The sequence below is a fragment of the Rhea americana genome, unplaced genomic scaffold (assembly GCF_003343005.1).
Source record: "Rhea americana isolate MKP2758 unplaced genomic scaffold, rheAme1 scaffold_20, whole genome shotgun sequence".
NCBI lineage: Eukaryota > Metazoa > Chordata > Aves > Rheiformes > Rheidae > Rhea > Rhea americana.
In genome coordinates this window covers 3,031,152-3,042,997 of record NW_028186150.1, presented here as the reverse complement: position 1 = coordinate 3,042,997, position 11,846 = coordinate 3,031,152, and the positions used below count along the sequence as shown (strand labels likewise).

Below are 11,846 nucleotides of genomic sequence, written 5' to 3'. Positions count from 1 at the left end.
GCGGGGTGGCCGCAGGCAGAAGGAAGCCAACGCCGCCGGCAGTCTTGGTCGCCTTCCCAAGGTTGCGCTAGGGACTGCCTAACCTCCGCGCGCGTTATGTAATGACATAAAGTAACGCCAAACGTTACCGGTCTACTGGTGCTCTTGATTTTTGAGATTTCCATATGAAAAGCAAATGCAATACCCAGAACGAGCAAAGAACCAAAATGCCACGTAGATTTAAAAAAGTAACAGGCCACAACTCCAGCTGTGGGCAGCTTAGCAAGGAGACAACTTCCAAGCAAAGAAGTCTGCCAGCTAGAGAAGGGGGAATCCTGCCGGTCTGCCCAAACCCAACCGTGCCATCAGCACTCCCAGTGAGGGTAAGCGCGGGTAGCTTATCAGGGCTWCTTCAGCAGGTACCTACTGGATCTGCCGCTTTTCTATTGTAAACGAAAACGAAATGAAAATACGAGGTAATGATGGGGACTGTATTCGTTAAGGTTAGAAGTGCTGCTGTAAATTATACTATACCCTCGGTGAAATTTTGACTCTGTTGGCGTTGACGGCTATCAGTCAGTCTGGCCACCCGAGATTTTGTCCTGCATGCRGTTATCAGACAGCATCTGATGGCATATCTGTTCTTTCCTTGGTGAGCATTGACCTATTCACACTACTACTCCACACTACAAACCCCCACTGAAATCTCGGTAGGCGCTGGGTAGAAACGCATGCACGAGTCCTTTCTTACTTCGTCTTTCTGAAACGCGCGATAGATTATCTTCCAAACAGCCTTATTGCACAGACAGCTCCATCTGGCGGCTCTCTGAACGCCTCGCCACATACGGGGTCTAGCTCCRCACTTGCCGCTTGGGAAAAAGGTATCTTAAAATAAATGAACAGACAAAGCTCTGCCAGCTGTGTTATCTTTTACAGGATTACGTATTCTGGTTGGATCTGTCACTGTAATTCTAACAGGTATTCATCCACATTTCAGCATCCAGTACTTAACAAATAATTAGTGCCATACCTGAGAGAAATGTTAATGCACTTTTTAAATTCTAGGAGTCTTGCTGGAGTGAGAGAAGATCAAGGTGATCCAGCTGCAAATCAGATCCTGCTGGTAATCTCACTACACTCACTGTAGTATGCTAGGCTCTTATAAGTAGTAGTTGTCATTGCTATTTGTAAATTGTGGTTCTCTTTGTCCCCTTTATCAGCACTGACTCMCTATATAATTTCCTTTTATCAAGGTGTTTAGTATCTTTATTTTCTGTCCAGGTTACTAGAAACTCTGTATCTTTAAAACCAAACAGAAAAAAATTCCCCAGTACACCCCCAAAAACCTTATAGACAAGTGGACTGTCAAAAGGCATAAATCAGAAATCAGCTGTAGTAATGGTACCTAGGCTTTCAGGCTTGGTTAGGCACTTTACAGCTTTCTAAGCCCTAGCATATGGCAGAATATAAAATAACTACACAGTAAGTCCAGAATGTCCTAAAAATGCTGGGTTCACTGCACGTGTTTTTGCAGCTTCTGACATACTAGGAGACAGACCAAAGGGTGCCAGGAAAGATTTCAGCGGGAGATTGGCTGTTGCCACCAATCGAATGATTCATTCTGGCCTATAGCCTGCTCCTTACGGGGTTTGCAGAAAATGGCTATCATGAGCAGGCTAAGGGCTGGAGGAACTGCCTGAAACACCTGATGCAATTATGTGAAATATCTACTACCTTCACAGGAAACCGTGGCCTTAATTTTGTTGGACAGGAAAAAAAATGAAGATGTTGTTCACATACATTTTCTTCTGCAGCCAAGATTCCCTGAGAAAATGTGAGGGATAAGCAGGCATATGTGACAGACTTTTAGTTTTTGTCCAGCTGCACTTCCTTTTTCTTAAAATCTGTAAATTTCGCATTATTACAATGGCAGAAAAAAAACCCTTCAAAGCTTGAAGCATGTGCAAGTAATATAGCTCCACATGCATAAATTTGCAAAGCACCTAAAATACCCTGAGATTTCTCTGTTGTGTCAGTGTTAGCTTGGATACTAGTGAAGATGGTTTAATTACCGTGTTATTCATCAAAGCACACAGAAAAGAGGGAGAAGTGTCATGTGTTCCGCASAATGTGTGATGGAGTGGGCCACAGAGAAGAAAAGGGAAGACATAATGGTGGTGAAGCACAGACTTCTAATAATAGAGATCCAGCTTTGGGAGGGGAAGAGATTTGTATCTTTTCCTGCAAAAGCTTGGGAAACACTATTCTGTAATGTCTAAGCTTCCAGACAAACTCTCTCTCTCACTGGACAAAACCYGCACGTGCATGCTTTTAAAGGCTCACAGGAATAACAGCATCTGTTCTGAAAGAATCTGCCACTTCTGCTTCATATTTTACTTATAATTGAACCTTCCTTTCTTGAARCACAACAGAGTTTCATAACTTCTGAGTTCCTCATATTATACTCTGGATTATCAAGAAAATGGTGTACTTAAAAGATCAAACAAGGCAAAACCTAAAGTGAAAGAGAAAATGAATGTAAGGTAAGTGTAACGCTATGACATTAAAGTCCTTAAATAGAAACATTTAGTAAGGGAAATTTAGCAACTATGGAATGGCTGTGTTTGAAGGGAACTGTGCTTTCTCCAGAACTCTACAATGAAAAAAGATCAAATTTCTAAAACCAGGATCCTAATTCCAATTTTTAGTTATTAATACTTCTCACCTCAGTGCATGTAGGTATAAACAATATAGTAAAAACAACCCAATCACTACAGGAAGACAATAGCAGGTTACTGAGATTCACTGCAAAGAAGGCATATGCCTTATGCCTCCTCATTTTCTGCATTAGAGATTCATCAGAGTCTGACTTCCAATTGAATGCAAATAAACAATATAACAGGTTTTTGCATATGAAGTGAAGTTATAGAACATCTGTCCCTTCACAGCCTTCTATATACCTTATGTGACATTAAGCAAAGAAGTTTGCCTCATCAGCTTGTAGGAAACTGAGTGAATTTGAGGAACAGCATGACAGAACTAAATCATTCCACTACTGCTGTAAAAGGTGCTTCTCTGAKCTCCTGCACACTCTCAGGTGATGAAATGCCAAGCTGGGCAAAATCAGTTTTAATGCCAAAAAGATGGACTACTGGTGCAGAAGGTCACAAAACACTATTAATTGCTTTATATCATCTCAGCCATGAAGGATGATCCAAAAATATGGGCTAGCACTTTAGAGTACCAGAAACAGTGCTAGCTAGCACTATCCAAGCAAGCTCTTGAAGGTATTTAAAGCATATCCTTAACTGCAAACTATCTACCTAYCTTCTGCTCTTTTAGGCTCTTACTRTAATAGTCATTTATCCTGTTCTTTACTTCCTCAGCAGCCTAACACAAGAATTGTGTTTACTGGTTCAGAGTAGCCATTTTGTCACCTTTTCAGAAGAAGGCAGAGCAAATCTGAATATAAAAGTCAGTGCCTTGAAATGAGTTTGTATGTTACAGCATGCCTGACAACTGAAGGGGAAATAAAATCCTGATAAAAAGTAGCAATGCATAAAATATCTGTGGGGGTTCCAGAAAGGAGCGAAAAWGAGAGTTTCCTGCAAACACTCGCTCCCACTGATCACTCTTTTGTAGCATGTATCTAAGAATAGCATAGCTGAGGTTTCTTCAAACCTCTAATTGAAGAGCAGACATAACATAGGTAAAGTTCAAAATCAGATCTAAAATTTATATTGTAAATTCAGTTAAGAAACAAAGTTTTCTAGTATCAAGAACAGATGTTTGAYATTTGAAAGTATTTGGGATAATTTCAGTGGTACATTTCCATGCTAGGTACTCTTCAGTTGTGTAAGARTTTTTTAGTGCAACCTAATGCTTGTGGAGTATACTATATACTTTAGTATATACCCTAATTATAGCATATACATTATATAGTATATAATATATACTAAGGTATATAAAGTATATATTATAATTAGGGAGGTCGAGAATAAACACAAACAAGGTGACTGAAGTCCCATCAAAGCCAAGGGACCTTGTCTTGACTTCAGTTTGAACTTTTATACTGATTTCATAGGTGCTGGATGAGAGCCTGAATTTTACACAGCTGTTAGACCAAATTTCTTGTTCCTCTGGGAATTCTGAGATCAATTGTTTCCAGCCTTCTCTGGTCTGAATTCAGATAATGTGGCAGACAAGAGGGGGACTCAGATTGAGCTAGGTAGGACACTGGGAAGGGAAGAGGATAACAGGCACAATTTCATTGTCTGGTTTAGTTTTCTCATGTGGTACATAGGAGGTAACATGATGGAAAGGTGAATTTCTATCACTTTGTACACTGATGGACAAAATTCAAAGCTTCCTGAAGGGGGTTTCGGACTCCCATACAATTTTGCAGGTTATGTCTGCAATACTGCAATGCAATGCTATACTGTCTCCTGGATCACCTCTCAGCTTCACTTGCAATCACAAAGGTGTTTCTAGTTGGGATCACGTAACGCTTCAGTGGCTACAGCAGAATTATTTACTTTAAAGAGATACTGCTAAGCAAAATGAAGAGCACGACGGTGTTTATACTGTATTTACGGTCATCTTACAATGTGATTAAGGCTTTGGAAACAGAAAAACTGGAATAAGTCCACTTTTGCAAACTACAAAGAAGCCCTCCACTGGTGTTCTGCAGATGCCATTTTGGGAACCACTGTCTTAAAAATGTTATAAATAAATCCCTCTCTTAAGAGTAAATTGATGTGCACCAATCCCTAAAACAGGCATAATTTATAACTGCTTTATGCCAAACTGCTTTACCTACAACAACCTGCATATACTTCATATAGTCATGAGATGCAACTGCCTCTTGAGCAGAGGGTATTGACCAAGCAGATAACCTAACACTAGAAAGGGAGGACCCTTTTGTATGATAAATCCCAGGAGACCTTTTATTCTGCCCTAAATAGGCAGGCATTAAGTTCTCCAAAGTCAGCTGAAAGACTCAGAGCAGGATGTGCCAGTCTCTATATCACAGAAGAATAAAAGGCTAAGACTTTGCTGCAATTAGAATGAACAACTGTCCTTAATTTCTGTCAAACAGTAGATGTCTCTCTTTGCTAGTATTTGAAACRTGCAGGATGTTGTTGGGTACACATCCTCAGCTAGCATTACTTCTCTTTTTTTTCAGCTCACATTTCCATCATGCCTTGTAGAAAAATCCACAGGAGGAGGAAAGATAACATTGAATCCAAACCCTGAGAACAGAGCCCCGTGAAAGCGAGAAATTATAAACGCCACTGAAGAGATTTTCTCCAGAAAGATCACAGGTCTCATGCTTTAGTCATGGCCTGTTCCTTCGCCAGCAGGTTCAGAGTGATCTGTAAGAGCTAAGTGATTTCTTTCAAGTAAGCGGCTCACGAGGACTACAGAAACCTCGAGGATTACAGTACACAAACAATGGGAGAAAAGCGGCTTCAAATAATACACCCAGACAATGGAGTTGCCATTATGGTAGCAATGCAAAACGTGGACAGGGATTTAAATGAAACGAGTGATATCTGTATACTTTGGAGGGCTCACGTGTGCCAAATTTGGCAGCATGAGTGTTCATCTTGCTTGTTGCTCCACCCCTTGAACAATGAGGCTAAACCCCGTAAGTGCAGGAGTTGGTAAAGCACAAGCAGTTTTGCTAATCACACTGCATGCAAAAGCAAAAAGACAAAGGGAACTAGTAATGCTTAGACTAACACTGGGGAAATAATTAAGCATGAATGAAAAATTGTATGTGGATTTGAAATGAATGTGAGGCATTCTTGGAAACAATTGTACTGTTTCAGTTGTGCTGCCTTCTCCCCTAAGTTTCACAAAGTAATTTGCATGTCATTTAAATAAACACCATAAATTATTGCAAACTTTTTGGGTTTATTTACATAAAACAAAATAAGTATTTTCACTGTTGTTTGGATTACCTGACGGGAGTGAAAATGGAGAGCTCTTTGAGAGGAAACTTTTCCTTACCCAAAATAATACTTTTGTCATGCATGAGCAAGCCAGAAAGAAAAGACCCCACCTTTAGCCTTGCCTTACATAAGCTATTAGTTCTCTGTAKATGTAATGGACATCCAGGATCAGATTTTTGAGTAGAGTCGAGCAAGAGCTGAGGGTGGTCAAAGCTACCGGTATGTGGGATTTAGCACTTGTCAGGGTTTTGTGGCCCTTTGYGGAAATGAGAGCAGCCTCAGGGCTGCTCGACTGCTGGGATGTTCATTGACCAAACCAGCTTCTTCTCGCAGAGCTTAATCCTTTGGGAGGTAAGTGCACACAGCTAGCAAGGACAGCAACCCTACAGACGTGTGGCACTTGCACAAGCCGCTTGGGAGGCTGGACAACATCTGCAATGGAGCCACTGTGCAGCCTTCACAAACGGGGAGGTTGGGATGCTGCTCACTTGTGCTTCTCTTTGATGAATTCTCTGTTTCTCTTTAAGAATTCATACAAGGTTTAACTTCAACAACCATAACTTACAAGGCCTATACTCTTCTTTCCTGGTACTCCTATTGTTTTCACTTCCAATTTACTATTATCCATGTCACAAATTTGTTTTCACCTCTGCTGAAATACCTTCCTACTTGACTATTTATTTCAACTTCTTTCTCAGAGTCCTTCTCAAAGCCACTTTCTCCTCTCATCCCACCAGAGGTCAACAGAGGTCATCAGAGCCATTCACAGGCATACATTCAGACAATTAAAAAGTAATCAAATTATTCAAATGCAAGTCCTAATCCACTAAAAGGGGAGCAGCATATATCCTAAAAAGACAGATGCACATTGCTTTGCAGAAGCAAATTAGTCACTGCAAAATAGGTACAAGTACCATCATCTCAATAAACAAGTGACCTAACTACCTGCAAAGGGACAAATTGCATATCTAGCATGAATTTTAATATTCTGGTGATAAGACACTAAAAGATCGTTCTAGTTCCTAACCTATAAAGATTGCCTGCATTGGTTTCCTCCATAATACTTTTATTTGGTTGCTCTCTCCAGTCTAAAAAAAAAAAAAAATCCAATAAATATTTTTCTCTTTTCTCACACAATTCTAGCTGCCTTTCCCCCATACACTATTATTAAAACATGTCCCTCACCTCAGATTGTAAACCAGGTGAACTCATGAAATAAATGCTCTCTTCACAGAAGAATATACTGTAGTCTTTATTTCTAAATTTACTTTTTATCTTACAAACYAATCTTTTCCCATTTTGGATATAAGGCTTTCCCTTTCATGGACTGTGTTGCTCTGTGTTTCTCCACAAAGTAAAAATGACTGGGTCTAACTTCATGATTTCCAGATATCACTAGGGTGTGCTGTAGATCATGGAATTTCCATAAAACACAGTTGCTACTAGGGAAATATCTAGCTGCTATACTAAATATTTTACATTAACTACAAACATAGAAGCCACTCAACACTAACTCAAATTCCACTTAAAACAACATGTACACTCAAGAAAGGTAATATAACAATTGAAAACATTTTTGTTGCACAGGCTTGGTAAGCACACTGTCATACACAACRAAAGAACTAACTACAGTTAGGCAGAGAATCGTAGGCCTAAATTGCATGTGGATAAGTGAAAACCAAGAATGCAGTCCAACGAGAACTGAAAAGCAGGACTAGAAGTAACATATGCAATAAGCCAAGCAAAAGCAATACGGGACTCATTGTGGAAACTTTGATACAAATTTATGATATTATTGAAATCACTGGAACTCATAAGGGTAAGGCCTGGAGATGCATAGTCACAGGCTGAACAGTAATTATTTATATCAATTAAAGTATATGAGCAATAGACCTGCAATTACCAGTGAGAATAACAGCAGAATGGAACCAAGTCCCTCACGAAAGCCTACACCTGTCAGATACCGGCTATTTTAGCAAGAGGGTGCATAGAATGGAAAGAAACCAGCCAGGAATGGGATCTGCAGCCTCTTGAGAAAAGAGGCACGCAGCTCTCGGCTTCCACCCAGTCCCAGCCCAGTTCCCAAGAGATGGGAAGCCTTGTCAACTAGCTGCTCAACTCCAGAGCATCTGCAGCATCTTCCAGCTCAATAYAACTGAATTTGGGAAAGAAACATATAACCTGGCATACAACCTTCAGTGGCTGCCAACCCTTGTGTAGTGGATAAAGAACCCTGTAGAATAAGGATCCTGAATGAGAAGAGCTTTTAAGCACATGCTTAACTTTAAGCATATATTTACACTCAGAAACAACCACAGACTTAAGCACAAGTCAGTGGTAGTGGTAACAGCAATCAGAACTACCATGTGATGCTTCAGCAGGCTGTRTAAGTTGGATTTGGTAATGTTACACCATGAACTGTGTATTCATTATTATAACAATTTGTATTACTATTTGTAGCATCTGGGGAACCCAAATAAGGGCCCTATTGTGTTACAGACTGTACAAGCATAGAAAAATGGGCTGGCTTTTATAATGAGTACATCACAAGCCCCACTGCCATAATTAACATTGATTAGAGTCGATGCAAACAGCATGAGAAGACAAAGATTGAGCCAATCTGGGAGCTGAGGTTGCCTCCCTCCTTTAAGGTAGCTCCTCTGTTTCTCAGCTGGTAAACAGAGAGGCGCTTCAGTCTCCAAAGCTCAGCACTCTCATGAGCTCATTCTAGGGACATGGGATTCACAGAGGTATCTTTGCCACTTACTAATCCTGTCTCTGCTATTGCTGGCAACCACATTATATAATTTAAACCATTAAACCTCAAACTATTTTAAACAAGTTAAGAGCACTTGTTCTTCCTACTCAGGCCATACATCTCTCCAGAAATAGCTTGGCTGAAACACTGGATTAGATTGTATATATATTTATGCCTACACCTAAATACTGAAACCCCCCTGCTTTTACTGTAGCAGATCAGAATTAGTGTGAAATGCAATGGTTAGAAATGACCTAAAACAAGAATTAGGGTCAGACTTTCAGAGTATGTAAATCAACTGAAGTAAAAACACCACTACTGAATCCATTCCTTAATTTTTGAGCTGGATTTGCTCCCTTGTTTCCCCAGATCCACTTCCCAGCATTTGTTACTCCTCCCCAAAACTGTTGTGAAACCATCTAACTACAACCACCACAATCAATTCTGATCAAAAAGAGACAATTGACAACCTCTGATCTAGTTAATGTTTTAGAAGAAGACCAAAAAAAAGCCAGATTCATTTTACCTGAAACCTCAAAAGAGTGACTTTAATGGACATGAGATGTGGAGCTGCATGTAGTAACCTTCCTGTCTCTGATGTACCACCCTTGCTGGATCTGTAATTTTCATATGCATCTTCCCATCCTAGGCCCATGATATTTTCTCAGGTTTGCCTTGGATAATTTCCCTTCCACTGTAGGAAAAATGGTGTTGACAGCTCTGTGATGCCAGCAGAAAAAAAGGTAAYATTTTGAAATGGATAGTGTGAAATTATATAGTTGAGTATTTTGACCATGTTCATTAAATTACCTTCATTAACCAAACAAGATTCAACACCTGAAACTTTCCTTGGAAACGTATTCTCCCCAAAATTTTTCTGCATGGTTTTATTGTGTAACCTAAAGAAATACAGCCACCTTGAATTTCACTTTCCTATCTAGTGCCATGTAAAATATATCCACAGAAAATATATTTATGCTAGAAATTTTGTTCAGCTCTGTATGACATCACTCATGTCACAACCTAACCTGCAATCTTGTATATCTTCAAACTCAGTAGCTGTCTGGAGAATTCTCACATGCATTAAATTAAACATTCATGTAAATGTTTGCAGGATTATTCTGTAGCCATAATTTCAGATGCGTACAGGGTATGTTTGTGAGCTCAACTGTAGTTATATTCTGGTTGTATGCTACTTTTTGCTTTCCGTTATTTTAAGTTTTTTAACTTAATTTTTTAAAGATACTTCCTGCAATTTCACTTACAGGGAAATGAAACATAATTCTATAAAGCCTAAAAATAAACCTGGTTCTGCTGAAAAATTCATCATTTCACTCTGAGGCTTCCACTAGCTGGGTTTGTTCTGCTTTAGGTTTGACACCCCCAAGAGCTACAAGCATGATGTACAAAAATGAACAAGTTTACACAAGAGTGATGAACACATTCATTTTTCTTAATCTTCCCTTTGCCAAAACAGTCTAGGGCACTTATTACTGGAAGACTTTTGTTTTTGGCAATTCATTTTATCTCTCATTTCTAATACTATGGTTGATATATGTTATTTGCACATTTGGAAAGGTAATGTCCAGAAACATACASTTCTCCACTTGTATTTCTTTCAGGTTTGCTTATTACATTTGTTAAGCTATTTAATTCTCAAGGATCTACTGGAGATACAGTGAGGACTCCCCTGAACACCAGTTAAGAATAAAGCTGTAATGAGAATAAAACACACACACGTATCAATTGCTACGAGTCCTGTCTGGAGTGAGACCTTTTTACATAAACATCTGCTGCAGAAATAAATCTGATACATTAATAAAAGTCTTCCCCACCCAAATCAAACAAGGGAAGTATAACACTTATCAGTTCAGTTAAAAGAATAAACCTATTAAATAAATAATTTTGCTCTACACCAATTTATGTCACTGTGGTACTTAAGGCAAAACCTTTTAAAGGAATAGATTTACTGTGCATACCGATCTCCACTGGGTATGTGTAATTATGCAAAGGAAAGGCATTACTTTTAAAGTGGATGAATGGGTGATACTTTTTGATTTACTGCTAGAAACAGAAAAATGGTAATGGCATGAAATAAGCATTTGCAAAATCRTTTTGGCAGACAGAAAATGTTTGATTTACCTAGGGCATCCATCAGGTTCTATATTTTAGATCAAAGTAGATAAATGGAAAGGCAAATGGATATTTAGRAAAAAAAATCTACTGCTTTTCTGTCAACCCTGCAAGTAAGTTAAATGTTTGGAGGAAGGAAAAAGCCTCAGGCACTTTGGATGGAAGGATATCATGATTCATCACTGATCTACACAGTTCTGTGTGTTTACCTGGAAAGATGAGAATTTCATGGAAGTGACTGCAACCATTTCATCTGGGCCTGATTCTGAGAGACGATTTGAAGAGGCTGGCAAAGCTCAGTATTTCCAGCTGACACTAGAGATCAAATAGTAGGTACTCTGGATTGTATTTTCCTTTCCTTACTCCAACATTGCTTACTCTCTTTTTCTTTTCTCTTCTGTCTTGAATTCACACTGGTAAAGAAAATATATTGCAGTCAAGACATTCCCTCTCCCTAGAATTGAAAGCTCTGCTGCCTTCTCAGATCCTTTCAAAACCTGTGCAACAGGAAAACACACTAAAGGTAGGATAGGGCCTGTGACAAGTCAGGAGATGAAAGAGCCAAAAATCACTTTCTATGGCAGAATTCTTCCTTGAACTTCCTAGAGAAAAGCATATTTCTAGGTGTGCCATATTCCTGGTGCACAGTTTTCAGACTGAAATATATACCCATAAGCTGTGCAGTGTATGCACTGTGTCCAACCTCTTAAAGCATCATCAGACCTGTGGTGCATGTGTCGCACAGATGGTTAGAACATGCACAGTAAATGAAAATGCTTGGGACACATCCAATTTRCTGTGTTTGTACAAATCAATAGGATAGCACATGCACAAGAGGCCCAGCCACAGCAGAATTATTGTGAGCATGCACACCTCATGCAGTGCAGAAGGCATTCTCAGTGTCAGGTTTGCTAAATATGCACTGTAGAAAGGATCTACTTGTGCAGAGAAAAGGCTGGGATTACTAGACAGCTGGAAATCTTGACTAATAGAACATAGAATCTTTGAGTATTACCCCG

At 39.4% G+C, this 11,846-nt stretch overlaps 1 protein-coding gene and 1 long non-coding RNA gene across 2 annotated transcripts in view; one reads left to right on the top strand and one right to left on the bottom strand.

The window, feature by feature from the left end:
• Positions 1–11,846, bottom strand: part of CUNH19orf12 (chromosome unknown C19orf12 homolog) — a 56,930-nt gene that overhangs the window by 12,047 nt on the left and 33,037 nt on the right. The gene's annotated exons all lie outside the window — the stretch shown is intronic.
• On the top strand, positions 99–5,247 carry LOC146596496 (uncharacterized). The gene is made up of 3 exons (XR_014895713.1): positions 99–362; positions 1,045–1,102; positions 5,165–5,247. It is a non-coding gene; the product is annotated as an uncharacterized LOC146596496 (long non-coding RNA).